We start from the raw sequence: 26,764 nt of genomic DNA on the forward strand, positions 1-26,764 counted from the left end.
TTTTGAACAGGGATTCTACTTCTAATAGGTCTGCTCGAAGAAGTGGGAGTCTCCCTGTTAGGTTCAAAGACTATGTTATGAAGTGAACCAGCATGACCTTGGAGGTGAATCGTGTTTTTAATTTTATCATTAGTTTTTATTGTTATTGTTTTTTTTGTTTTTATGGGAAGGGAGATGTGTTGTAATCTAGCCAGGAATGTTATTGAAAGAACCTTGGGTATGTCATGGAATGTTGGGGGGTTATGTGTTCATTACTTGAGGAGCTGTGCTGCTGGCTAGACCGTTAATGGTGGACCTGTTTAACTGAATAAACCTTTTCATCTATCAAACTTGGAAGGATCTTATTTCTACAGTGGCGTGTGCCTGTTGTCCTAGTTACTTGGGAGGCAGAGGCTTGTGGATTGCTTGAGCTCAGAGGTTCTGGGCTGCACTCAGCTGTGTTGATCAGGTGTCCATGCTGCATTGGGCATCAATATGGTGTTCTAGAGGGAGCTCTAGAATTTCAGGTTGTGTAACGAGAGGTGCACCGACCCAGGCTGGAAACAGAGCAGGCCAAAGCTTCCATGCCCATTGGTAGCAGGACAGCACCTGTGAGCAGTACGTGTAAAACAGCCTGAGCAAAATAGTGAGACCTAGCCTCTCTTTTTTGACTCAAATGTGAAAGTTTTGATTTTTACAAGGTGTAATAAATTATTTTCTTAAAACCAAATCTTTGTTTTCCTTTTGATATTTTTCCAGGAAATATGATGAACATTTGAACTGGGCCACGCATTTCAGCATAGCAGACAATTCTCCAGAATTGAAACATATTGCAACAACAAGCTAGCAGGCGGAGAGGACTGAAAACTCAGTGCAACCTAGAATAAATGGCTGTGTGATTTTCAGCAAGGATGACTCAAATGCATTCTTCCTTTTAGAGCACCTGTAGGATTAAACTGATCTGTCAAGTACAAAAGCATCCTTCATAGAGCAACTTAGAAATGCGCTTGCTGGCCCTTCTGCTGCATTTCTACGTCCAGCTCTAATTCATTTTTTGATTAGCCCTCATTCTTTTCATATGTGAATGACAAGGAGAAATTACAGGGCCCTTCACTCTTTGAGCGAAACTTGAAAAGACTGAGGGCTGTGCAACTCCCAAACGTTGGAGCCTCTGGCTTTACTCCAGCTAACTCTTACCGGTTTAATACTTTTAAATGTTGATGTTGTTTAAAAATCTCTGCATAAGGAGAAGGTTGACAGGCGCTGCATGTGAGAAAGTGCCATCTTTCTTGCATGGTATGTCCCCACTTTTTGCTGAATTGCTGAATGTACTTTGACTGAGTGTGCCCTGGACTCCTGCCAATCAGGTGCCCAGGGCCTATGTTCCTTCCCTAAAAACACAAAACACAAATTGGCAAACCCTGGACACATGTCAGCCCCTGGTAAATGGTAACCTGGGTACCCAGGGCCTTCTGCCTAGGGAAGGCCTCTAAGGGCTGCAGCACTCATTGTGCCACCCTTAGAGGCCCTGTACCCTTACACACACACACTGCCCTTGCAGGCTGGGTGTCTGGGTACAAGACAAAACAAAGAGTCGACATGGCACACATCCCTGTGTGCCATGCCCACCACCTACACTGCCATGGCATACATCAGCCACCCCTCTAGCTGGGTGCCCTATACCAATGGTGTGGGCACAGGAGCAGGAGTCCTGTGCCCCTACAGTACCCAGGTACATTCCTGGGCACTGTAAGTGCAGTGCTGCCATTTAAGAGTACATGGTGCTGAGAGCTCGTCAAACACGAACTTCCCAGCACCATAATGGCAACACTGAAGACTGAGAAGTTTGGTATCAAACTTCTCAGCACATTAAACCCACACTGATGCCAGTGTGGGATTTAATGTACCTAGCACCCCATAGGGCATCTTAGAGATGCCCCCTAAAACCTAGCCTACAACCCATGTCTGTTCTGAGACTGCCCAGGCTGCCACACTGCAGACATGTTGCTGGACCCCTGGGTAGGAGAGCCCCTGCTCTCCTGGGCCTGCAACAATGCACATCCTGGGCGAGGTGCTAAATCTCCTCCCCCAGGATGGGCAGGGGGAAGCTTCAAAGGCATGCCGCCTCTGTGAGCTTCCCCAGGCCACTGCAACCCCCCACTCTGGCGGGAAGCTTGGCCGGAAACCCCAAATAAGGACAGGGGATGTGCCAGCCTGCCAACCCCACCCCTCAGGTGGGGGAGGCGAGGTGAAGCACATCTCCGGGCTCTCGCCATCTTGAAGATGGAAAGCCCTGCCCAATAAGGACTAGGCTACTGCCCTCCTCCCACAGGAGAGAGGCAGGATAGGGGGTGTACCCACCCCAGGACAGGGACCCATTGGTCCCTGCCCTTCACCTACCTGTAACGCCCCTAAATCTAGTATTTAGGGGCACCCTGAACCTTCCTTCCCCAGATTCCAGATTCCGAAATCCGAAGAAGAGCTAGAAGAAAGAAGACCTGCCCTGCAGCTGCTAAGAAGAGGAAGACACCAACTGCTTTGGCCCCAGCCCTACCGGCCTGTCGACCCTCGAACCTGCTCCTGCTCCAACCCGGCATCTCTTGTGGCCAGCAACCTCACAAACCCTGGAGGACCTGGCTACCTGTTGACTCTAAACCCCTGGGACTCCCATGAGTAAAGGCACTACTCAAATCTACTTCTAATCCCTGGCAGCAGCCCGGAACCGCGAACCCTTCACACTCTGCACCCACCAAGCCTGGCCTGTGCCAGAGTGAACAAAGACCACAAGGACGACCCCACGGCGACTGTGACCCCGAGTCCGGCACCCAAGGACCTCCCTCGACACTCCTGAAGAAGCCTGCAGCCTCAGAACCAGGTGCCCCCCCAACCGCGATCAACAGAGGGTAAGATTTCCCGACACCAAAAGGTACCCCTGCACCCGGCGCCCCGCGGCCCCCTGTGCCCAATCCCGGGGTACCTACCTATCCTCCAACTACCCAACTTACCTCTCGAAGTGGTGGTGGCACCTGAAGAATCTTCGTCCCCGAGCTTGCAGTCTTTTTCTAAACCAGAGATTTCCCATTCAAATCAATTGAGCGCCCGAATGCTCAAAAGCACCCTGCACCCAGCCGCCCGAGTGGCCCTGGCAGTGCAACCTCTACATCTATCTACTTCCCCACTTGCCCTGAATAAGTGACCAGGAGCCCAGCTCCCACAGCCACGTGGCCTGCTAGTCAGAAGCCACCAACCAAGGCCCCCCTACCTCTCATAGGATAACATTGGGCCTAACTCTCTCTGCACCCGGCCGCCCTTGTGCCGCTGAGGGTGAACCAACTGTACCTACCTGACCCTGGGAGATGCCTGAGTCTATGCCCAGAACCTTAACTCTGCCAGTCGAGTACTTACCTTTAAACCGATAACTCAATCTTCTCCATAGGGTAACATTGACTGGTTTTTACTGAAATTTCTTCTAAGTGTGGACTTTTCAAAACTTAAAATATTCACCAAAAATCAGCCGAGTAACGAAAACGAAAATACTCACCTGCTATTAGGTGAGCTCCCAGTGCTGGATCTTGGTGCCCAGCACTGACTGAAAAATACTTACAACTGTACTTACCAGTAACCCAATTTTCTCCCATAGGAAATCATTGACTGTTTTTCTGTGAAATTTCTTCTAAGTGTCAATTTCTGCAAACTTTAAATATTCTTTAAAAATCGTATAATTTCTGAAAACGTAATTACTTACCTGTTTTGGATAAAGATCCCAGTACTGAGTCTAGGCACCCAGTTCTGGATTACAAAAGTAACGAGAACATACTATACCTGCAACTTGAATTTTCTGCCATAGGGAATCATTGACTGTTTTCAATGAAATATTTTCTATCAACTTTTAAAATAGCAACATATTGTCTAAAAATCATCACAGTAATTAAGTCGACTTCTATCACTTGATTCCAAGTGCTGACCCAGGACTGAATCTAGGATCCAGTCCTGGAACTCCAAAAGTAATCCTAAAAGTAATCTGTTGCAAATAACTTGAAACTTCCATTGAGCTCAATGCATTATTGTGTTTAAAATTTTGTTGCCTATTGCAACCACTTGTAACTTTCTACAAAAGTCAATTGCATATTGCCAAAGTATTCATATAAAGCATCTCATTCTGAGAAAGTATATTTTAATACCTATTGTTGGTTCTAAAATAAAACAAGCATATATTTTTTGTAGATAAACCATTGGCCTAGAGTTCAGTTATTGAGTGTGTGAGACCATTTGCTGACTGAGTGTGTGCAACAAATGCTTTACACTGTCCTCTGATACTGCCTTACTGCTCGACCAAGCTACCACTTTAGAGAGTAAGGTTATATCTAACTTTAGCCTCTGCCAAACCTCTGGGGACTGTGGACTCTGTACACCCTGTATCTATTTGGGAACAGTATATACAGAGCCACTTTCTCACACTGCAGTTCTCCAATATAGGTCTGTCAAGATCATTACTCAATCTACCTTGATTTGGCACAGTATAAAATAAGTCAAGAAGTCTCCTATGAAAAGATATGCAAATCTGTTCGAATCACTTTCCCTAGTCAGGGGACCCACTAGCTGGAAGGGGCAGGGAGGACCAAAATAGCTCATCGGTATAGAACACTGCATGAGCAGCTGATTTTGAGGTGGTAGAAGATAGAGTAATCCAACTGCACCTCAATAAACGGTTTCCTAATGTGCAATAGCCCGTGACCACCTCTGACGCAAAAGTGTAATCTCATACCTTTGCAGAATCAGGCATGCTTTCACCTGCTAAAGCTGAACTGACATTGGTCCTCTTGGCCAGCAGGAGTTCCTCTCTTGCAGCTGTTGAGGCTAGAGAACAGAATGATGCGTATTCATTCTTTATGGTAACTCTTCTAGCCCTCCCACTCCATTCCACTTTAAAACTTCAGATGTTGCAGACGAGCTCCATCATTGTGACCCATGCTATTTTTCTCAATATTGGCTGGCTCGGCATAACAAGGGATGCCTACAGGACAGCCTAAATTGTGCCGGCAAGCTTCTACAGGGAGTCACTGGCAGATAAAGAGAAACTAAGCCCTAACCTGGCTCTTCTCTCTCACTCTCACTCTCCTTTCCCTTCTGTCCCTCTACCTGTCTCTCACTCTCTAAATACTAGTATTTATGTTGTATTCACTTCCCCGTCACAATCTTTCCGACCCTACTTCCTCTCTCCCTTCAATCAGTTCAACCCTCTTTTTTACTTTAGGAAACTCCACATCTTTTTTAAAGGCCCTTCCCATATTCACACTGCTTCTTGATAAGACATTTTTTTCCTTTCTTTGAAGGATAGTGAAATTGATTTTCTTGAAACATAGTTGGGAAACCATCAATTCATTCCACCTTACTTTATCATTATCCTTACTTATGGAATGCATTTCATCATTAGGACAGCTGCAGTGTTTGCCGGGCAAGGTAGCGTGTGCCTGTTGTCCTAGTTACTTGGGAGGCAGAGGCTTGTGGACTGCTTGAGCTCAGGGGTTCTGGGCTGCACTCAGCTGTGTTGATCAGGTGTCCATGCTGCATTGGGCATCAATATGGTGTTCTAGAGGGAGCTCTAGAATTTCAGGTTGTGTAACGAGAGGTGCACCGACCCAGGCTGGAAACAGAGGAGGCCAAAGCTTCCATGCCCATTGGTAGCAGGACAGCACCTGTGAGCAGTACGTGTAAAACAGCCTGAGCAAAATAGTGAGACCTAGCCTCTCTTTTTTGACTCAAATGTGAAAGTTTTGATTTTTACAAGGTGTAATAAATTATTTTCTTAAAACCAAATCTTTGTTTTCCTTTTGATATTTTTCCAGGAAATATGATGAACATTTGAACTGGGCCACGCATTTCAGCATAGCAGACAATTCTCCAGAATTGAAACATATTGCAACAACAAGCTAGCAGGCGGAGAGGACTGAAAACTCAGTGCAACCTAGAATAAATGGCTGTGTGATTTTCAGCAAGGATGACTCAAATGCATTCTTCCTTTTAGAGCACCTGTAGGATTAAACTGATCTGTCAAGTACAAAAGCATCCTTCATAGAGCAACTTAGAAATGCGCTTGCTGGCCCTTCTGCTGCATTTCTACGTCCAGCTCTAATTCATTTTTTGATTAGCCCTCATTCTTTTCATATGTGAATGACAAGGAGAAATTACAGGGCCCTTCACTCTTTGAGCGAAACTTGAAAAGACTGAGGGCTGTGCAACTCCCAAACGTTGGAGCCTCTGGCTTTACTCCAGCTAACTCTTACCGGTTTAATACTTTTAAATGTTGATGTTGTTTAAAAATCTCAGGATAAGGAGAAGGTTGACAGGCGCTGCATGTGAGAAAGTGCCATCTTTCTTGCATGGTATGTCCCCACTTTTTGCTGAATTGCTGAATGTACTTTGACTGAGTGTGCCCTGGACTCCTGCCAATCAGGTGCCCAGGGCCTATGTTCCTTCCCTAAAAACACAAAACACAAATTGGCAAACCCTGGACACATGTCAGCCCCTGGTAAATGGTAACCTGGGTACCCAGGGCCTTCTGCCTAGGGAAGGCCTCTAAGGGCTGCAGCACTCATTGTGCCACCCTTAGAGGCCCTGTACCCTTACACACACACACTGCCCTTGCAGGCTGGGTGTCTGGGTACAAGACAAAACAAAGAGTCGACATGGCACACATCCCTGTGTGCCATGCCCACCACCTACACTGCCATGGCATACATCAGCCACCCCTCTAGCTGGGTGCCCTATACCAATGGTGTGGGCACAGGAGCAGGAGCCCTGTGCCCCTACAGTACCCAGGTACATTCCTGGGCACTGTAAGTGCAGTGCTGCCATTTAAGAATACATGGTGCTGAGAGCTCGTCAAACACGAACTTCCCAGCACCATAATGGCAACACTGAAGACTGAGAAGTTTGGTATCAAACTTCTCAGCACATTAAACCCACACTGATGCCAGTGTGGGATTTAATGTACCAAGCCCCCCAGAGGGCATCTTAGAGATGCCCCCTAAAACCTAGCCTACAACCCATGTCTGTTCTGAGACTGCCCAGGCTGCCACACTGCAGACATGTTGCTGGACCCCTGGGTAGGAGAGCCCCTGCTCTCCTGGGCCTGCAACAATGCACATCCTGGGCGAGGTGCTAAATCTCCTCCCCCAGGATGGGCAGGGGGAAGCTTCAAAGGCATGCCGCCTCTGTGAGCTTCCCCAGGCCACTGCAAACCCCCACTCTGGCGGGAAGCTTGGCCGGAAACCCCAAATAAGGACAGGGGATGTGCCAGCCTGCCAACCCCACCCCTCAGGTGGGGGAGGCGAGGTGAAGCACATCTCCGGGCTCACGCCATCTTCAAGATGGAAAGCCCTGCCCAATAAGGACTAGGCTACTGCCCTCCTCCCACAGGAGAGAGGCAGGATAGGGGGTGTACCCACCCCAGGAACGGGACCCATTGGTCCCTGCCCTTCACCTACCTGTAACGCCCCTAAATCTAGTATTTAGGGGCACCCTGAACCTTCCTTCCCCAGATTCCAGATTCCGAAATCCGAAGAAGAGCTAGAAGAAAGAAGACCTGCCCTGCAGCTGCTAAGAAGAGGAAGACACCAACTGCTTTGGCCCCAGCCCTACCGGCCTGTCGACCCTCGAACCTGCTCCTGCTCCAACCCGGCATCTCTTTTGGCCAGCAACCTCACAAACCCTGGAGGACCTGGCTACCTTTTGACTCTAAACCCCTGGGACTCCCATGAGTAGAGGCTCTACTCAAATTTACTTCTAATCCCTGGCAGCAGCCCGGAACCGCGAACCCTTCACACTCTGCACCCACCAAGCCTGGCCTGTGCCAGAGTGAACAAAGACCACAAGGACGAACCCACGGCGACTGTGACCCCGAGTCCGGCACCCAAGGACCTCCCTCGACACTCCTGAAGAAGCCTGCAGCCTCAGAACCAGGTGCCCCCCCAACCGCGATCAACAGAGGGTAAGATTTCCCGACACCAAAAGGTACCCCTGCACCCGGCGCCCCGCGGCCCCCTGTGCCCAATCCCGGGGTACCTACCTATCCTCCAACTACCCAACTTACCTCTCGAAGTGGTGGTGGCACCTGAAGAATCTTCGTCCCCGAGCTTGCAGTCTTTTTCTAAACCAGAGATTTCCCATTCAAATCAATTGAGCGCCCGAATGCTCAAAAGCACCCTGCACCCAGCCACCCGAGTGGCCCTGGCAGTACAAACTCTACATCTATCTACTTCCCCACTTGCCCTGGATAAGTGACCAGGAGCCCAGCTCCCACAGCCACGTGGCCTGCTAGTCAGCAGCCACCAACCAAGGCCCCCCTACCTCTCATAGGATAACATTGGGCCTAACTCTCTCTGCACCCGGCCGCCCTTGTGCCGCTGAGGGTGAACCAACTGTACCTACCTGACCCTGGGAGACGCCTGAGTCTATGCCCAGAACCTTAACTCTGCCAGTCGAGTACTTACCTTTAAACCGATAACTCAATCTTCTCCATAGGGTAACATTGACTGGTTTTTCCTGAAATTTCTTCTAAGTGTGGACTTTTCAAAACTTAAAATATTCACCAAAAATCAGCCGAGTAACGAAAACGAAAATACTCACCTGCTATTAGGTGAGCTCCCAGTGCTGGATCTTGGTGCCCAGCACTGACTCTGAAAAATACTTACAACTGTACTTACCAGTAACCCAATTTTCTCCCATAGGAAATCATTGACTGTTTTTCTGTGAAATTTCTTCTAACTGTCAATTTCTGAAAACTTTAGATATTCTTTAAAAATCGTATAATTTCTGAAAACGTAATTACTTACCTGTTTTGGATAAAGGTCCCAGTACTGAGTCTAGGCACCCAGTACTGGATTACAAAAGTAACGAGAACATACTATACCTGCAACTTGAATTTTCTGCCATAGGGAATCATTGACTGTTTTCTATGAAATATTTTCTATCAACTTTTAAAATAGCAAAATATTGTCTAAAAATCATCACAGTAATTAAGTCGACTTTTATCACTTGATTCCAAGTACTGACCCAGGACTGAATCTAGGATCCAGTCCTGGAAATCCAAAAGTAATCCTAAAAGTAATCTGTTGCAAATAACTTGAAACTTCCATTGAGCTCAATGCATTATTGTGTTTAAAATTTTGTTGCCTATTGCAACCACTTGTAACTTTCTACAAAAGTCAATTGCATATTGCAAAAGTATTTATATAAAGCATCTCATTCTGAGAAAGTATATTTTAATACCTATTGTTGGTTCTAAAATAAAACAAGCATATATTTTTTGTAGATAAACCATTGGCCTAGAGTTCAGTTATTGAGTGTGTGAGACCATTTGCTGACTGAGTGTGTAAAACAAATGCTTTACACTGTCCTCTGATACTGCCTTACTGCTCGACCAAGCTACCACTTTAGAGAGTAAGATTATATCTAACTTTAGCCTCTGCCAAACCTCTGGGGACTGTGGACTCTGTACACCCTGTACCTATTTGGGAACAGTATATACAGAGCCACTTTCTCACACTGCAGTTCTCCAATATAGGTCTGTCAAGATCATTACTCAATCTACCTTGATTTGGCACAGTATAAAATAAGTCAAGAAGTCTCCTATGAAAAGATATGCAAATCTGTTCGAATCACTTTCCCTAGTCAGGGGACCCACTAGCTGGAAGGGGCAGGGAGGACCAAAATAGCTCATCGGTATAGAACACTGCATGAGCAGCTGATTTTGAGGTGGTAGAAGATAGAGTAATCCAACTGGACCTCAATAAACGGTTTCTTAATGTGCAATAGCCCCTGACCACCTCTGACGCAAAAGTGTAATCTCATACCTTTGCAGAATCAGGCATGCTTTCACCTGTTCAAGCTGAACTGACATTGGTCTTCTTGGCCAGCAGGAGTTCCTCTCTTGCAGCTGTTGAGGCTAGAGAACAGAATGACGCGTATTCATTCTTTATGGTAACTCTTCTAGCCCTCCCACTCCATACCACTTTAAAACTTCCGATGTTGCAGACGAGTTCTATCATTGTGACCCATGCTATTTTTCTCAATATTGGCTGGCTCGGCATAACAAGGGATGCCTACAGGACAGCCTAAATTGTGCCGGCAAGCTTCTACAGGGAGTCACTGGCAGATAAAGAGAAACTCAGCCCTAACCTGGCTCTTCTCTCTCACTCTCACTCTCCTTTCCCTTCTGTCCCTCTACCTGTCTCTCACTCTCTAAATACTAGTATTTATGTTGTATTCACTTCCCCGTCACAATCTTTCCGACCCTACTTCCTCTCTCCCTTCAATCAGTTCAACCCTCTTTTTTACTTTAGGAAACTCCACATCTTTTTTAAAGGCCCTTCCCATATTCACACTGCTTCTTGATAAGACATTTTTTTCCTTTCTTTGAAGGATAGTGAAATTGATTTTCTTGAAACATGGTTGGGAAACCATCAATTGATTCCACCTTACTTTATCATTATCCTTACTTATGGAATGCATTTCATCATTTGGACAGCTGCAGTGTTTGCCGGGCAAGGTGGCGTGTGCCTGTTGTCCTAGTTACTTGGGAGGCAGAGGCTTGTGGATTGCTTGAGCTCAGGGGTTCTGGGATGCACTCAGCTGTGTTGATCAGGTGTCCATGCTGCATTGGGCATCAATATGGTGTTCTAGAGGGAGCTCTAGAATTTCAGGTTGTGTAACGAGAGGTGCACCGACCCAGGCTGGAAACAGAGCAGGCCAAAGCTTCCGTGCCCATTGGTAGCAGGACAGCACCTGTGAGCAGTACGTGTAAAACAGCCTGAGCAAAATAGTGAGACATAGCCTCTCTTTTTTGACTCAAATGTGAAAGTTTTGATTTTTACAAGGTGTAATAAATTATTTTCCCAAAACCAAATCTTTGTTTTCCTTTTGATATTTTTCCAGGAAATATGATGAACATTTGAACTGGGCCACGCATTTCAGCATAGCAGACAATTCTCCAGAATTGAGACATATTGCAACAACAGGCTAGCAGGCGGAGAGGACTGAAAACTCAGTGCAACCTAGAATAAATGGCTGTGTGATTTTCAGCAAGGATGACTCAAATGCATTCTTCCTTTTAGAGCACCTGTAGGATTAAGCTGATCTTTCAAGTACAAAAGCATCCTTCATAGAGCAACTTAGAAATGCGCTTGCTGGCCCTTCTGCTGCATTTCTACGTCCAGCTCTAATTCATTTTTTGATTAGCCCTCATTCTTTTCATATGTGAATGAGAAGGAGAAATTACAGGGCCCTTCACTCTTTGAGCGAAACATGAAAAGACTGAGGGCTCTGCAACTCCCAAACGTTGGAGCCTCTGGCCTTACTCCAGCTAACTCTTACCGGTTAATACTTTTAAATGTTGATGTTGTTTAAAAATCTCAGCATAAGGAGAAGGTTGACAGGCGCTGCATGTGAGAAAGTGCCATCTTTCTTGCATGGTATGCCCCCACGTTTTGCTGAATTGCTGAATGTACTTTGACTGAGTGTGCCCTGGACTCCTGCCAATCAGGTGCCCAGGGCCTATGTTCCTTCCCTAAAAACACAAAACACAAATTGGCAAACCCTGGACACATGTCAGCCCCTGGTAAATGGTACCCTGGGTACCCAGGGCCTTCTGACTAGGGAAGGCCTCTAAGGGCTGCAGCACTCATTGTGCCACCCTTAGAGGCCCTGTACCCTTACACACACACACTGCCCTTGCAGGCTGGGTGTCTGGGTACAAGACAAAACATAGAGTCGACATGGCACACATCCCTGTGTGCCATGCCCACCACCTACACTGCCATGGCATACATCAGCCACCCCTCTAGCTGGGTGCCCTATACCAATGGTGTGGGCACAGGAGCAGGAGCCCTGTGCCCCTACAGTACCCAGGTGCATTCCTGGGCACTGTAAGTGCAGTGCTGCCATTTAAGAGTACATGGTGCTGAGAGCTCGTCAAACACGAACTTCCCAGCACCATAATGGCAACACTGAAGACTGAGAAGTTTGATATCAAACTTCTCAGCACATTAAACCCACACTGATGCCAGTGTGGGATTTAATGTACTAAGCCCCCCAGAGGGCATCTTAGAGATGCCCCCTAAAACCTAGCCTACAACCCATGTCTGTTCTGAGACTGCCCAGGCTGCCACACTGCAGACATGTTGCTGGACCCCTGGGTAGGAGAGCCCCTGCTCTCCTGGGCCTGCAACAATGCACATCCTGGGCGAGGTGCTAAATCTCCTCCCCCAGGATGGGCAGGGGGAAGCTTCAAAGGCATGCCGCCTCTGTGAGCTTCCCCAGGCCACTGCAGCCCCCCACTCTGGCGGGAAGCTTGGCCGGAAACCCCAAATAAGGACAGGGGATGTGCCAGCCTGCCAACCCCACCCCTCAGGTGGGGGAGGCGAGGTGAAGCACATCTCCGGGCTCTCGCCATCTTGAAGATGGAAAGCCCTGCCCAATAAGGACTAGGCTACTGCCCTCCTCCCACAGGAGAGAGGCAGGATAGGGGGTGTACCCACCCCAGGACAGGGACCCATTGGTCCCTGCCCTTCACCTACCTGTAACGCCCCTAAATCTAGTATTTGGGGGCACCCTGAACCTTCCTTCCCCAGATTCCAGATTCCGAAATCCGAAGAAGAGCTAGAAGAAAGAAGACCTGCCCTGCAGCTGCTAAGAAGAGGAAGACACCAACTGCTTTGGCCCCAGCCCTACCGGCCTGTCGACCCTCGAACCTGCTCCTGCTCCAACCCGGCATCTCTTGTGGCCAGCAACCTCACAAACCCTGGAGGATCTGGCTACCTTTTGACTCTAAACCCCTGGGACTCCCATGAGTAGAGGCTCTACTCAAATCTACTTCTTATCCCTGGCAGCAGCCCGGAACCGCGAACCCTTCACACTCTGCACCCACCAAACCTGGCCTGTGCCAGAGTGAACAAAGACCACAAGGACGACCCCACGGCGACTGTGACCCCGAGTCCGGCACCCAAGGACCTCCCTCGACACTCCTGAAGAAGCCTGCAGCCTCAGAACCAGGTGCCCCCCCAACCGCGATCAACAGAGGGTAAGATTTCCCGACACCAAAAGGTACCCCTGCACCCGGCGCCCCGCGGCCCCCTGTGCCCAATCCCGGGGTACCTACCTATCCTCCAACTACCCAACTTACCTCTCGAAGTGGTGGTGGCACCTGAAGAATCTTCGTCCCCGAGCTTGCAGTCTTTTTCTAAACCAGAGATTTCCCATTCAAATCAATTGAGCGCCCGAATGCTCAAAAGCACCCTGCACCCAGCCGCCCGAGTGGCCCTGGCAGTGCAACCTCTACATCTATCTACTTCCCCACTTGCCCTGAATAAGTGACCAGGAGCCCAGCCCCCACAGCCACGTGGCCTGCTAGTCAGCAGCCACCAACCAAGGCCCCCCTACCTCTCTTAGGATAACATTGGGCCTAACTCTCTCTGCACCCGGCCGCCCTTGTGCCGCTGAGGGTGAACCAACTGTACCTACCTGACCCTGGGAGATGCCTGAGTCTATGCCCAGAACCTTAACTCTGCCAGTCGAGTACTTACCTTTAAACCGATAACTCAATCTTCTCCATAGGGTTACATTGACTGGTTTTTCCTGAAATTTCTTCTAAGTGTGGACTTTTCAAAACTTAAAATATTCACCAAAAATCAGCCGAGTAACGAAAATGAAAATACTCACCTGCTATTAGGTGAGCTCCCAGTGCTGGATCTTGGTGCCCAGCACTGACTCTGAAAAATACTTACAACTGTACTTACCAGTAACCCAATTTTCTCCCATAGGAAACCATTGACTGTTTTTCTGTGAAATTTCTTCTAAGTGTCAATTTCTGCAAACATTAGATATTCTTTAAAAATCGTATAATTTCTGAAAACGTAATTACTTACCTGTTTTGGATAAAGGTCCCAGTACTGAGTCTAGGCACCCAGTACTGGATTACAAAAGTAACGAGAACATACTATACCTGCAACTTGAATTTTCTGCCATAGGGAATCATTGACTGTTTTCTATGAAGTATTTTCTATCAACTTTTAAAATAGCAAAATATTGTCTAAAAATCATCACAGTAATTAAGTCGACTTTTATCACTTGATTCCAAGTACTGACTCAGGACTGAATCTAGGATCCAGTCCTGGAAATCCAAAAGTAATCCTAAAAGTAATCTGTTGCAAATAACTTGAAACTTCCATTGAGCTCAATGCATTATTGTGTTTAAAATTTTGTTGCCTATTGCAACCACTTGTAACTTTCTACAAAAGTCAATTGCATATTGCAAAAGTATTTATATAAAGCATCTCATTCTGAGAAAGTATATTTTAATACCTATTGTTGGTTCTAAAATAAAACAAGCATATATTTTTTGTAGATAAACCATTGGCCTAGAGTTCAGTTATTGAGTGTGTGAGACCATTTGCTGACTGAGTGTGTGCAACAAATGCTTTACACTGTCCTCTGATACTGCCTTACTGCTCGACCAAGCTACCACTTTAGAGAGTAAGATTATATCTAACTTTAGCCTCTGCCAAACCTCTGGGGACTGTGGACTCTGTACACCCTGTACCTATTTGGGAACAGTATATACAGAGCCACTTTCTCACACTGCAGTTCTCCAATATAGGTCTGTCAAGATCATTACTCAATCTACCTTGATTTGGCACAGTATAAAATAAGTCAAGAAGTCTCCTATGAAAAGATATGCAAATCTGTTCGAATCACTTTCCCTAGTCAGGGGACCCACTAGCTGGAAGGGGCAGGGAGGACCAAAATAGCTCATCGGTATAGAACACTGCATGAGCAGCTGATTTTGAGGTGGTAGAAGATAGAGTAATCCAACTGGACCTCAATAAACGGTTTCCTAATGTGCAATAGCCCCTGACCACCTCTGACGCAAAAGTGTAATCTCATACCTTTGCAGAATCAGGCATGCTTTCACCTGTTCAAGCTGAACTGACATTGGTCTTCTTGGCCAGTAGGAGTTCCTCTCTTGCAGCTGTTGAGGCTAGAGAACAGAATGACGCGTATTCATTCTTTATGGTAACTCTTCTAGCCCTCCCACTCCATACCACTTTAAAACTTCCGAAGTTGCAGACGAGTTCCATCATTGTGACCCATGCTATTTTTCTCAATATTGGCTGGCTCGGCATAACAAGGGAGGCCTACAGGACAGCCTAAATTGTGCCGGCAAGCTTCTACAGGGAGTCACTGGCAGATAAAGAGAAACTCAGCCCTAACCTGGCTCTTCTCTCTCACTCTCACTCTCCTTTCCCTTCTGTCCCTCTACCTGTCTCTCACTCTCTAAATACTAGTATTTATGTTGTATTCACTTCCCCGTCACAATCTTTCCGACCCTACTTCCTCTCTCCCTTCAATCAGTTCAACCCTCTTTTTTACTTTAGGAAACTCCACATCTTTTTTAAAGGCCCTTCCCATATTCACACTGCTTCTTGATAAGACATTTTTTTCCTTTCTTTGAAGGATAGTGAAATTGATTTTCTTGAAACATGGTTGGTAAACCATCAATTCATTCCACCTTACTTTATCATTATCCTTACTTATGGAATGCATTTCATCATTAGGACAGCTGCAGTGTTTTCCGGGCAAGGTGGCGTGTGCCTGTTGTCCTAGTTACTTGGGAGGCAGAGGCTTGTGGATTGCTTGAGCTCAGGGGTTCTGGGCTGCACTCAGCTGTGTTGATCAGGTGTCCATGCTGCATTGGGCATCAATATGGTGTTCTAGAGGGAGCTCTAGAATTTCAGGTTGTGTAACGAGAGGTGCACCGACCCAGGCTGGAAACAGAACAGGCCAAAGCTTCCGTGCCCGTTGGTAGCAGGACAGCACCTGTGAGCAGTACGTGTAAAACAGCCTGAGCAAAATAGTGAGACCTAGCCTCTCTTTTTTGACTCAAATGTGAAAGTTTTGATTTTTACAAAGTGTAATAAATTATTTTCCCAAAACCAAATCTTTGTTTTCCTTTTGATATTTTTCCAGGAAATATGATGAACATTTGAACTGGGCCACGCATTTCAGCATAGCAGACAATTCTCCAGAATTGAGACATATTGCAACAACAAGCTAGCAGGCGGAGAGGACTGAAAACTCAGTGCAACCTAGAATAAATGGCTGTGTGATTTTCAGCAAGGATGACTCAAATGCATTCTTCCTTTTAGAGCACCTGTAGGATTAAGCTGATCTGTCAAGTACAAAAGCATCCTTCATAGAGCAACTTAGAAATGCGCTTGCTGGCCCTTCTGCTGCATTTCTACGTCCAGCTCTAATTCATTTTTTGATTAGCCCTCATTCTTTTCATATGTGAATGAGAAGGAGAAATTACAGGGCCCTTCACTCTTTGAGCGAAACATGAAAAGACTGAGGGCTGTGCAACTCCCAAACGTTGGAGCCTCTGGCCTTACTCCAGCTAACTCTTACCGGTTTAATACTTTTAAATGTTGATGTTGTTTAAAAATCTCAGCATAAGGAGAAGGTTGACAGGCGCTGCATGTGAGAAAGTGCCATCTTTCTTGCATGGTATGCCCCCACGTTTTGCTGAATTGCTGAATGTACTTTGACTGAGTGTGCCCTGGACTCCTGCCAATCAGGTGCCCAGGGCCTATGTTCCTTCCCTAAAAACACAAAACACAAATTGGCAAACCCTGGACACATGTCAGCCCCTGGTAAATGGTACCCTGGGTACCCAGGGCCTTCTGACTAGGGAAGGCCTCTAAGGGCTGCAGCACTCATTGTGCCACCCTTAGAGGCCCTGTACCCTTACACACACACACTGCCCTTGCAGGCTGGGTGTCTGGGTACAAGACAAAACATAGAGTCGACATGGCACACATCCCTGTGTGCCATGCCCACCACCTACACTGCCATGGCATACATCAGCCACCCCTCTAGCTGGGTGCCCTATACCAATGGTGTGGGCACAGGAGCAGGAGCCCTGTGCCCATACAGTACCCAGGTGCATTCCTGGGCACTGTAAGTGCAGTGCTGCCATTTAAGAGTACATGGTGCTGAGAGCTCGTCAAACACGAACTTCCCAGCACCATAATGGCAACACTGAAGACTGAGAAGTTTGATATCAAACTTCTCAGCACATTAAACCCACACTGATGCCAGTGTGGGATTTAATGTACCAAGCCCCCCAGAGGGCATCTTAGAGATGCCCCCTAAAACCTAGCCTACAACCCATGTCTGTTCTGAGACTGCCCAGGCTGCCACACTGCAGACATGTTGCTGGACCCCTGGGTAGGAGAGCCCCTGCTCTCCTGGGCCTGCAACAATGCACATCCTGGGCGAGGTGCTAAATCTCCTCCCCCAGGATGGGCAGGGGGAAGCTTCAAAGGCATGCCGCCTCTGTGAGCTTCCCCAGGCCACTGCAACCCCCCACTCTGGCGGGAAGCTTGGCCGGAAACCCCAAATAAGGACAGGGGATGTGCCAGCCTGCCAACCCCACCCCTCAGGTGGGGGAGGCGAGGTGAAGCACATCTCCGGGCTCTCGCCATCTTGAAGATGGAAAGCCCTGCCCAATAAGGACTAGGCTACTGCCCTCCTCCCACAGGAGAGAGGCAGGATAGGGGGTGTACCCACCCCAGGACAGGGACCCATTTGTCCCTGCCCTTCACCTACCTGTAACGCCCCTAAATCTAGTATTTAGGGGCACCCTGAACCTTCCTTCCCCAGATTCCAGATTCCGAAATCCGAAGAAGAGCTAGAAGAAAGAAGACCTGCCCTGCAGCTGCTAAGAAGAGGAAGACACCAACTGCTTTGGCCCCAGCCCTACCGGCCTGTCGACCCTCGAACCTGCTCCTGCTCCAACCCGGCATCTCTTGTGGCCAGCAACCTCACAAACCCTGGAGGATCTGGCTACCTTTTGACTCTAAACCCCTGGGACTCCCATGAGTAGAGGCTCTACTCAAATCTACTTCTAATCCCTGGCAGCAGCCCGGAACCGCGAACCCTTCACACTCTGCACCCACCAAGCCTGGCCTGTGCCAGAGTGAACAAAGACCACAAGGACGACCCCACGGCGACTGTGACCCCGAGTCCGGCACCCAAGGACCTCCCTCGACACTCCTGAAGAAGCCTGCAGCCTCAGAACCAGGTGCCCCCCAACCGCGATCAACAGAGGGTAAGATTTCCCGACACCAAAAGGTACCCCTGCACCCGGCGCCCCGCGGCCCCCTGTGCCCAATCCCGGGGTACCTACCTATCCTCCAACTACCCAACTTACCTCTCGAAGTGGTGGTGGCACCTGAAGAATCTTCGTCCCCGAGCTTGCAGTCTTTTTCTAAACCAGAGATTTCCCATTCAAATCAATTGAGCGCCCGAATGCTCAAAAGCACCCTGCACCCAGCCGCCCGAGTGGCCCTGGCAGTGCAACCTCTACATCTATCTACTTCCCCACTTGCCCTGAATAAGTGACCAGGAGCCCAGCCCCCACAGCCACGTGGCCTGCTAGTCAGCAGCCACCAACCAAGGCCCCCCTACCTCTCTTAGGATAACATTGGGCCTAACTCTCTCTGCACCCGGCCGCCCTTGTGCCGCTGAGGGTGAACCAACTGTACCTACCTGACCCTGGGAGATGCCTGAGTCTATGCCCAGAACCTTAACTCTGCCAGTCGAGTACTTACCTTTAAACCGATAACTCAATCTTCTCCATAGGGTTACATTGACTGGTTTTTCCTGAAATTTCTTCTAAGTGTGGACTTTTCAAAACTTAAAATATTCACCAAAAATCAGCCGAGTAACGAAAACGAAAATACTCACCTGCTATTAGGTGAGCTCCCAGTGCTGGATCTTGGTGCCCAGCACTGACTCTGAAAAATACTTACAACTGTACTTACCAGTAACCCAATTTTCTCCCTTAGGAAATCATTGACTGTTTTTCTGTGAAATTTCTTCTAAGTGTCAATTTCTGCAAACTTTAGATATTCTTTAAAAATCGTATAATTTCTGAAAACGTAATTACTTACCTGTTTTGGATAAAGGTCCCAGTACTGAGTCTAGGCACCCAGTACTGGATTACAAAAGTAACGAGAACATACTATACCTGCAACTTGAATTTTCTGCCATAGGGAATCATTGACTGTTTTCTATGAAATATTTTCTATCAACTTTTAAAATAGCAAAATATTGTCTAAAAATCATCACAGTAATTAAGTCGACTTTTATCACTTGATTCCAAGTACTGACCCAGGACTGAATCTAGGATCCAGTCCTGGAAATCCAAAAGTAATCCTAAAAGTAATCTGTTGCAAATAACTTGAAACTTCCATTGAGCTCAATGCATTATTGTGTTTAAAATTTTGTTGCCTATTGCAACCACTTGTAACTTTCTACAAAAGTCAATTACATATTGCAAAAGTATTTATATAAAGCATCTCATTCTGAGAAAGTATATTTTAATACCTATTGTTGGTTCTAAAATAAAACAAGCATATATTTTTTGTAGATAAACCATTGGCCTAGAGTTCAGTTATTGAGTGTGTGAGACCATTTGCTGACTGAGTGTGTGCAACAAATGCTTTACACTGTCCTCTGATACTGCCTTACTGCTCGACCAAGCTACCACTTTAGAGAGTAAGATTATATCTAACTTTAGCCTCTGCCAAACCTCTGGGGACTGTGGACTCTGTACACCCTGTACCTATTTGGGAACAGTATATACAGAGCCACTTTCTCACACTGCAGTTCTCCAATATAGGTCTGTCAAGATCATTCCTCAATCTACCTTGATTTGGCACAGTATAAAATAAGTCAAGAAGTCTCCTATGAAAAGATATGCAAATCTGTTCGAATCACTTTCCCTAGTCAGGGGACCCACTAGCTGGAAGGGGCAGGGAGGACCAAAATAGCTCATCGGTATAGAACACTGCATGAGCAGCTGATTTTGAGGTGGTAGAAGATAGAGTAATCCAACAGGACCTCAATAAACGGTTTCCTAATGTGCAATAGCCCCTGACCACCTCTGACGCAAAAGTGTAATCTCATACCTTTGCAGAATCAGGCATGCTTTCACCTGTTCAAGCTGAACTGACATTGGTCTTCTTGGCCAGCAGGAGTTCCTCTCTTGCAGCTGTTGAGGCTAGAGAATAGAATGACGCGTATTCATTCTTTATGGTAACTCTTCTAGCCCTCCCACTCCATACCACTTTAAAACTTCCAATGTTGCAGATGAGTTCCATCATTGTGACCCATGCTATTTTTCTCAATATTGGCTGGCTCGGCATAACAAGGGATGCCTACAGGACAGCCTAAATTGTGCCGGCAAGCTTCTACAGGGAGTCACTGGCAGATAAAGAGAAACTCAGCCCTAACCTGGCTCTTCTCTCTCACTCTCACTCTCCTTTCCCTTCTGTCCCTCTACCTGTCTCTCACTCTCTAAATACTAGTATTTATGTTGTATTCACTTCCCCGTCACAATCTTTCCGACCCTACTTCCTCTCTCCCTTCAATCAGTTCAACCCTCTTTTTTACTTTAGGAAACTCCACATCTTTTTTAAAGGCCCTTCCCATATTCACACTGCTTCTTGATAAGACATTTTTTTCCTTTCTTTGAAGGATAGTGAAATTGATTTTCTTGAAACATGGTTGGTAAACCATCAATTCATTCCACCTTACTTTATCATTATCCTTACTTATGGAATGCATTTCATCATTAGGACAGCTGCTGTGTTTTCCGGGCAAGGTGGCGTGTGCCTGTTGTCCTAGTTACTTGGGAGGCTTGTGGATTGCTTGAGCTCAGGGGTTCTGGGCTGCACTCAGCTGTGTTGATCAGGTGTCCATGCTGCATTGGGCATCAATATGGTGTTCTAGAGGGAGCTCTAGAATTTCAGGTTGTGTAACGAGAGGTGCACTGACCCAGGCTGGAAACAGAGCAGGCCAAAGCTCCCATGCCCATTGGTAGCAGGACAGCACCTGTGAGCAGTACGTGTAAAACAGCCTGAGCAAAATAGTGAGACCTAGCCTCTCTTTTTTGACTCAAATGTGAAAGTTTTGATTTTTACAAGGTGTAATAAATTATTTTCCCAAAACCAAATCTTTGTTTTCCTTTTGATATTTTTCCAGGAAATATGATGAACATTTGAAATGGGCCACGCATTTCAGCATAGCAGACAATTCTCCAGAATTGAGACATATTGCAACAACAAGCTAGCAGGCGGAGAGGACTGAAAACTCAGTGCAACCTAGAATAAATGGCTGTGTGATTTTCAGCAAGGATGACTCAAATGCATTCTTCCTTTTAGAGCACCTGTAGGATTAAGCTGATCTGTCAAGTACAAAAGCATCCTTCATAGAGCAACTTAGAAATGCGCTTGCTGGCCCTTCTGCTGCATTTCTACGTCCAGCTCTAATTCATTTTTTGATTAGCCCTCATTCTTTTCATATGTGAATGAGAAGGAGAAATTACAGGGCCCTTCACTCTTTGAGCGAAACATGGAAAGACTGAGGGCTGTGCAACTCCCAAACGTTGGAGCCTCTGGCCTGTCGACCCTCGAACCTGCTCCTGCTCCAACCCGGCATCTCTTGTGGCCAGCAACCTCACAAACCCTGGAGGACCTGGCTACCTTTTGACTCTAAACCCCTGGGACTCCCATGAGTAGAGGCTCTACTCAAATCTACTTCTAATCCCTGGCAGCAGCCCGGAACCGCGAACCCTTCACACTCTGCACCCACCAAGCCTGGCCTGTGCCAGAGTGAACAAAGACCACAAGGACGACCCCACGGCGACTGTGACCCCGAGTCCGGCACCCAAGGACCTCCCTCGACACTCCTGAAGAAGCCTGCAGCCTCAGAACCAGGTGCCCCCCCAACCGCGATCAACAGAGGGTAAGATTTCCCGACACCAAAAGGTACCCCTGCACCCGGCGCTCCGCGGCCCCCTGTGCCCAATCCCGGGGTACCTACCTATCCTCCAACTACCCAACTTACCTCTCGAAGTGGTGGTGGCACCTGAAGAATCTTCGTCCCCGAGCTTGCAGTCTTTTTCTAAACCAGAGATTTCCCATTCAAATCAATTGAGCGCCCGAATGCTCAAAAGCACCCTGCACCCAGCCGTCCGAGTGGCCCTGGCATTGCAACCTCTACATCTATCTACTTCCCCACTTGCCCTGGATAAGTGACCAGGAGCCCAGCTCCCACAGCCACGTGGCCTGCTAGTCAGCAGCCACCAACCAAGGCCCCCCTACCTCTCATAGGATAACATTGGGCCTAACTCTCTCTGCACCCGGCCGCCCTTGTGCCGCTGAGGGTGAACCAACTGTACCTACCTGACCCTGGGAGACGCCTGAGTCTATGCCCAGAACCTTAACTCTGCCAGTCGAGTACTTACCTTTAAACCGATAACTCAATCTTCTCCATAGGGTAACATTGACTGGTTTTTCCTGAAATTTCTTCCGTGTGGACTTTTCAAAACTTAAAATATTCACCAAAAATCAGCCGAGTAACGAAAACGAAAATACTCACCTGCTATTAGGTGAGCTCCCAGTGCTGGATCTTGGTGCCCAGCACTGACTCTGAAAAATACTTACAACTGTACTTACCAGTAACCCAATTTTCTCCCATAGGAAATCATTGACTGTTTTTCTGTGAAATTTCTTCCAAGTGTCAATTTCTGCAAACTTTAAATATTCTTTAAAAATCGTATAATTTCTGAAAACGTAATTACTTACCTGTTTTGGATAAAGGTCCCAGTACTGAGTCTAGGCACCCAGTACTGGATTACAAAAGTAACGAGAACATACTATACCTGCAACTTGAATTTTCTGCCATAGGGAATCTTAGACTGTTTTCTATGAAATATTTTCTGTCAACTTTTAAAATAGCAAAATATTGTGTAAAAATCATCACAGTAATTAAGTCGACTTTTATCACTTGATTCCAAGTACTGACCCAGGACTGAATCTAGGATCCAGTCCTGGAAATCCAAAAGTAATCCTAAAAGTAATCTGTTGCAAATAACTTGAAACTTCCATTGAGCTCAATGCATTATTGTGTTTAAAATGTTGTTGCCTATTGCAACCACTTGTAACTTTCTACAAAAGTCAATTGCATATTGCAAAAGTATTTATATAAAGCATCTCATTCTGAGAAAATATATTTTAATACCTATTGTTGGTTCTAAAATAAAACAAGCATATATTTTTTGTAGATAAACCATTGGCCTAGAGTTCAGTTATTGAGTGTGTGAGACCATTTGCTGACTGAGTGTGTGCAACAAATGCTTTACACTGTCCTCTGATACTGCCTTACTGCTCGACCAAGCTACCACTTTAGAGAGTAAGGTTATATCTAACTTTAGCCTCTGCCAAACCTCTGGGGACTGTGGACTCTGTACACCCTGTACCTATTTGGGAACAGTATATACAGAGCCACTTTCTCACACTGCAGTTCTCCAATATAGGTCTGTCAAGATCATTACTCAATCTACCTTGATTTGGCACAGTATAAAATAAGTCAAGAAGTCTCCTATGAAAAGATATGCAAATCTGTTCGAATCACTTTCCCTAGTCAGGGGACCCACTAGCTGGAAGGGGCAGGGAGGACCAAAATAGCTCATCGGTATAGAACACTGCATGAGCAGCTGATTTTGAGGTGGTAGAAGATAGAGTAATCCAACTGGACCTCAATAAACGGTTTCCTAATGTGCAATAGCCCCTGACCACCTCTGACGCAAAAGTGTAATCTCATACCTTTGCAGAATCAGGCATGCTTTGACCTGTTCAAGCTGAACTGACATTGGTCTTCTTGGCCAGCAGGAGTTCCTCTCTTGCAGCTGTTGAGGCTAGAGAACAGAATGACGTGTATTCATTCTTTATGGTAACTCTTCTAGCCCTCCCACTCCATAACACTTTAAAACTTCCGAAGTTGCAGACGAGTTCCATCATTGTGACCCATGCTATTTTTCTCAATATTGGCTGGCTCGGCATAACAAGGGATGCCTACAGGACAGCCTAAATTGTGCCAGCAAGCTTCTACAGGGAGTCACTGGCAGATAAAGAGAAACTCAGCCCTAACCTGGCTCTTCTCTCTCACTCTCACTCTCCTTTCCCTTCTGTCCCTCTACCTGTCTCTCACTCTCTAAATACTAGTATTTATGTTGTATTCACTTCCCAGTCACAATCTTTCCGACCCTACTTCCTCTCTCCCTTCAATCAGTTCAACCCTCTTTTTTACTTTAGGAAACTCCACATCTTTTTTAAAGGCCCTTCCCATATTCACACTGCTTCTTGATAAGACATTTTTTTCCTTTCTTTGAAGGATAGTGAAATTGATTTTCTTGAAACATGGTTGGTAAACCATCAATTCATTCCACCTTACTTTATCATTATCCTTACTTATGGAATGCATTTCATCATTAGGACAGCTGCAGTGTTTGCCGGGCAAGGTGGCGTGTGCCTGTTGTCCTAGTTACTTGGGAGGCAGACGCTTGTGGATTGCTTGAGCTCAGGGGTTCTGGGCTGCACTCAGCTGTGTTGATCAGGTGTCCATGCTGCATTGGGCATCAATATGGTGTTCTAGAGGGAGCTCTAGAATTTCAGGTTGTGTAACGAGAGGTGCACTGACCCAGGCTGGAAACAGAGCAGGCCAAAGCTTCCATGCCCATTGGTAGCAGGACAGCACATGTGAGCAGTACGAGTAAAACAGCCTGAGCAAAATAGTGAGACCTAGCCTCTCTTTTTTGACTCAAATGTGAAAGTTTTTATTTTTACAAGGTGTAATAAATTATTTTCCCAAAACCAAATCTTTGTTTTCCTTTTGATATTTTTCCAGGAAATATGATGAACATTTGAACTGGGCCACGCATTTCAGCATAGCAGACAATTCTCCAGAATTGAGACATATTGCAACAACAAGCTAGCAGGCGGAGAGGACTGAAAACACAGTGCAACCTAGAATAAATGGCTGTGTGATTTTCAGCAAGGATGACTCAAATGCATTCTTCCTTTTAGAGCACCTGTAGGATTAAACTGATCTGTCAAGTACAAAAGCATCCTTCATAGAGCAACTTAGAAATGCGCTTGCTGGCCCTTCTGCTGCATTTCTACGTCCAGCTCTAATTCATTTATTGATTAGCCCTCATTCTTTTCATATGTGAATGAGAAGGGGAAATTACAGGGCCCTTCACTCTTTGAGCGAAACATGAAAAGACTGAGGGCTGTGCAACTCCCAAACGTTGGAGCCTCTGGCCTGTCGACCCTCGAACCTGCTCCTGCTCCAACCCGGCATCTCTTGTGGCCAGCAACCTCACAAACCCTGGAGGACCTGGCTACCTTTTGACTCTAAACCCCTGGGACTCCCATGAGTAGAGGCTCTACTCAAATCTACTTCTAATCCCTGGCAGCAGCCCGGAACCGCGAACCCTTCACACTCTGCACCCACCAAGCCTGGCCTGTGTCAGAGTGAACAAAGACCACAAGGACGACCCCACGGCGACTGTGACCCCGAGTCCGGCACCCAAGGACCTCCCTCGACACTCCTGAAGAAGCCTGCAGCCTCAGAACCAGGTGCCCCCCCAACCACGATCAACAGAGGGTAAGATTTCCCGACACCAAAAGGTACCCCTGCACCCGGCGCTCCGCGGCCCCCTGTGCCCAATCCCGGGGTACCTACCTATCCTCCAACTACCCAACTTACCTCTCGAAGTGGTGGTGGCACCTGAAGAATCTTCGTCCCCGAGCTTGCAGTCTTTTTCTAAACCAGAGATTTCCCATTCAAATCAATTGAGCGCCCGAATGCTCAAAAGCACCCTGCACCCAGCCGTCCGAGTGGCCCTGGCATTGCAACCTCTACATCTATCTACTTCCCCACTTACCCTGGATAAGTGACCAGGAGCCCAGCTCCCACAGCCACGTGGCCTGCTAGTCAGCAGCCACCAACCAAGGCCCCCCTACCTCTCATAGGATAACATTGGGCCTAACTCTCTCTGCACCCGGCCGCCCTTGTGCCGCTGAGGGTGTACCAACTGTACCTACCTGACCCTGGGAGACGCCTGAGTCTATGCCCAGAACCTTAACTCTGCCAGTCGAGTACTTACCTTTAAACCGATAACTCAATCTTCTCCATAGGGTAACATTGACTGGTTTTTCCTGAAATTTCTTCCGTGTGGACTTTTCAAAACTTAAAATATTCACCAAAAATCAGCCGAGTAACGAAAACGAAAATACTCACCTGCTATTAGGTGAGCTCCCAGTGCTGGATCTTGGTGCCCAGCACTGACTCTGAAAAATACTTACAACTGTACTTACCAGTAACCCAATTTTCTCCCATAGGAAATCATTGACTGTTTTTCTGTGAAATTTCTTCTAAGTGTCAATTTCTGCAAACTTTAAATATTCTTTAAAAATCGTATAATTTCTGAAAACGTGATTACTTACCTGTTTTGGATAAAGGTCCCAGTACTGAGTCTAGGCACCCAGTACTGGATTACAAAAGTAACGAGAACATACTATACCTGCAACTTGAATTTTCTGCCATAGGGAATCTTAGACTGTTTTCTATGAAATATTTTCTGTCAACTTTTAAAATAGCAAAATATTGTCTAAAAATCATCACAGTAATTAAGTCGACTTTTATCACTTGATTCCAAGTACTGACCCAGGACTGAATCTAGGATCCAGTCCTGGAAATCCAAAAGTAATCCTAAAAGTAATCTGTTGCAAATAACTTGAAACTTCCATTGAGCTCAATGCATTATTGTGTTTAAAATGTTGTTGCCTATTGCAACCACTTGTAACTTTCTACAAAA

General features: G+C 46.7%; 6 non-coding genes across 6 annotated transcripts; all 6 read left to right on the forward strand.

Annotated features, from left to right (window-relative positions):
- Positions 1–346: 346 nt before the first annotated feature.
- On the forward strand, positions 347–642 carry LOC146854348 (signal recognition particle RNA). Its single transcript, XR_014958880.1, has one exon.
- A 4,787-nt stretch (positions 643–5,429) lies between these two features.
- On the forward strand, positions 5,430–5,729 carry LOC146854349 (signal recognition particle RNA). The gene has a single exon (XR_014981628.1).
- Positions 5,730–10,518: 4,789 nt separating this feature from the next.
- Positions 10,519–10,818, forward strand: LOC146854350 (signal recognition particle RNA). Its single transcript, XR_014959191.1, has one exon.
- Positions 10,819–15,606: 4,788 nt separating this feature from the next.
- LOC146854351 (signal recognition particle RNA) lies at positions 15,607–15,906 on the forward strand. Its single transcript, XR_014981613.1, has one exon.
- Positions 15,907–20,694: 4,788 nt separating this feature from the next.
- LOC146854352 (signal recognition particle RNA) lies at positions 20,695–20,988 on the forward strand. Its single transcript, XR_014958894.1, has one exon.
- A 3,405-nt stretch (positions 20,989–24,393) lies between these two features.
- Positions 24,394–24,693, forward strand: LOC146854353 (signal recognition particle RNA). Its single transcript, XR_014981676.1, has one exon.
- Positions 24,694–26,764: the final 2,071 nt, after the last annotated feature.

This window comes from Triturus cristatus, chromosome 4_1 (assembly GCF_964204655.1).
Source record: "Triturus cristatus chromosome 4_1, aTriCri1.1, whole genome shotgun sequence".
Classification (NCBI taxonomy): Eukaryota; Metazoa; Chordata; class Amphibia; order Caudata; family Salamandridae; genus Triturus; species Triturus cristatus.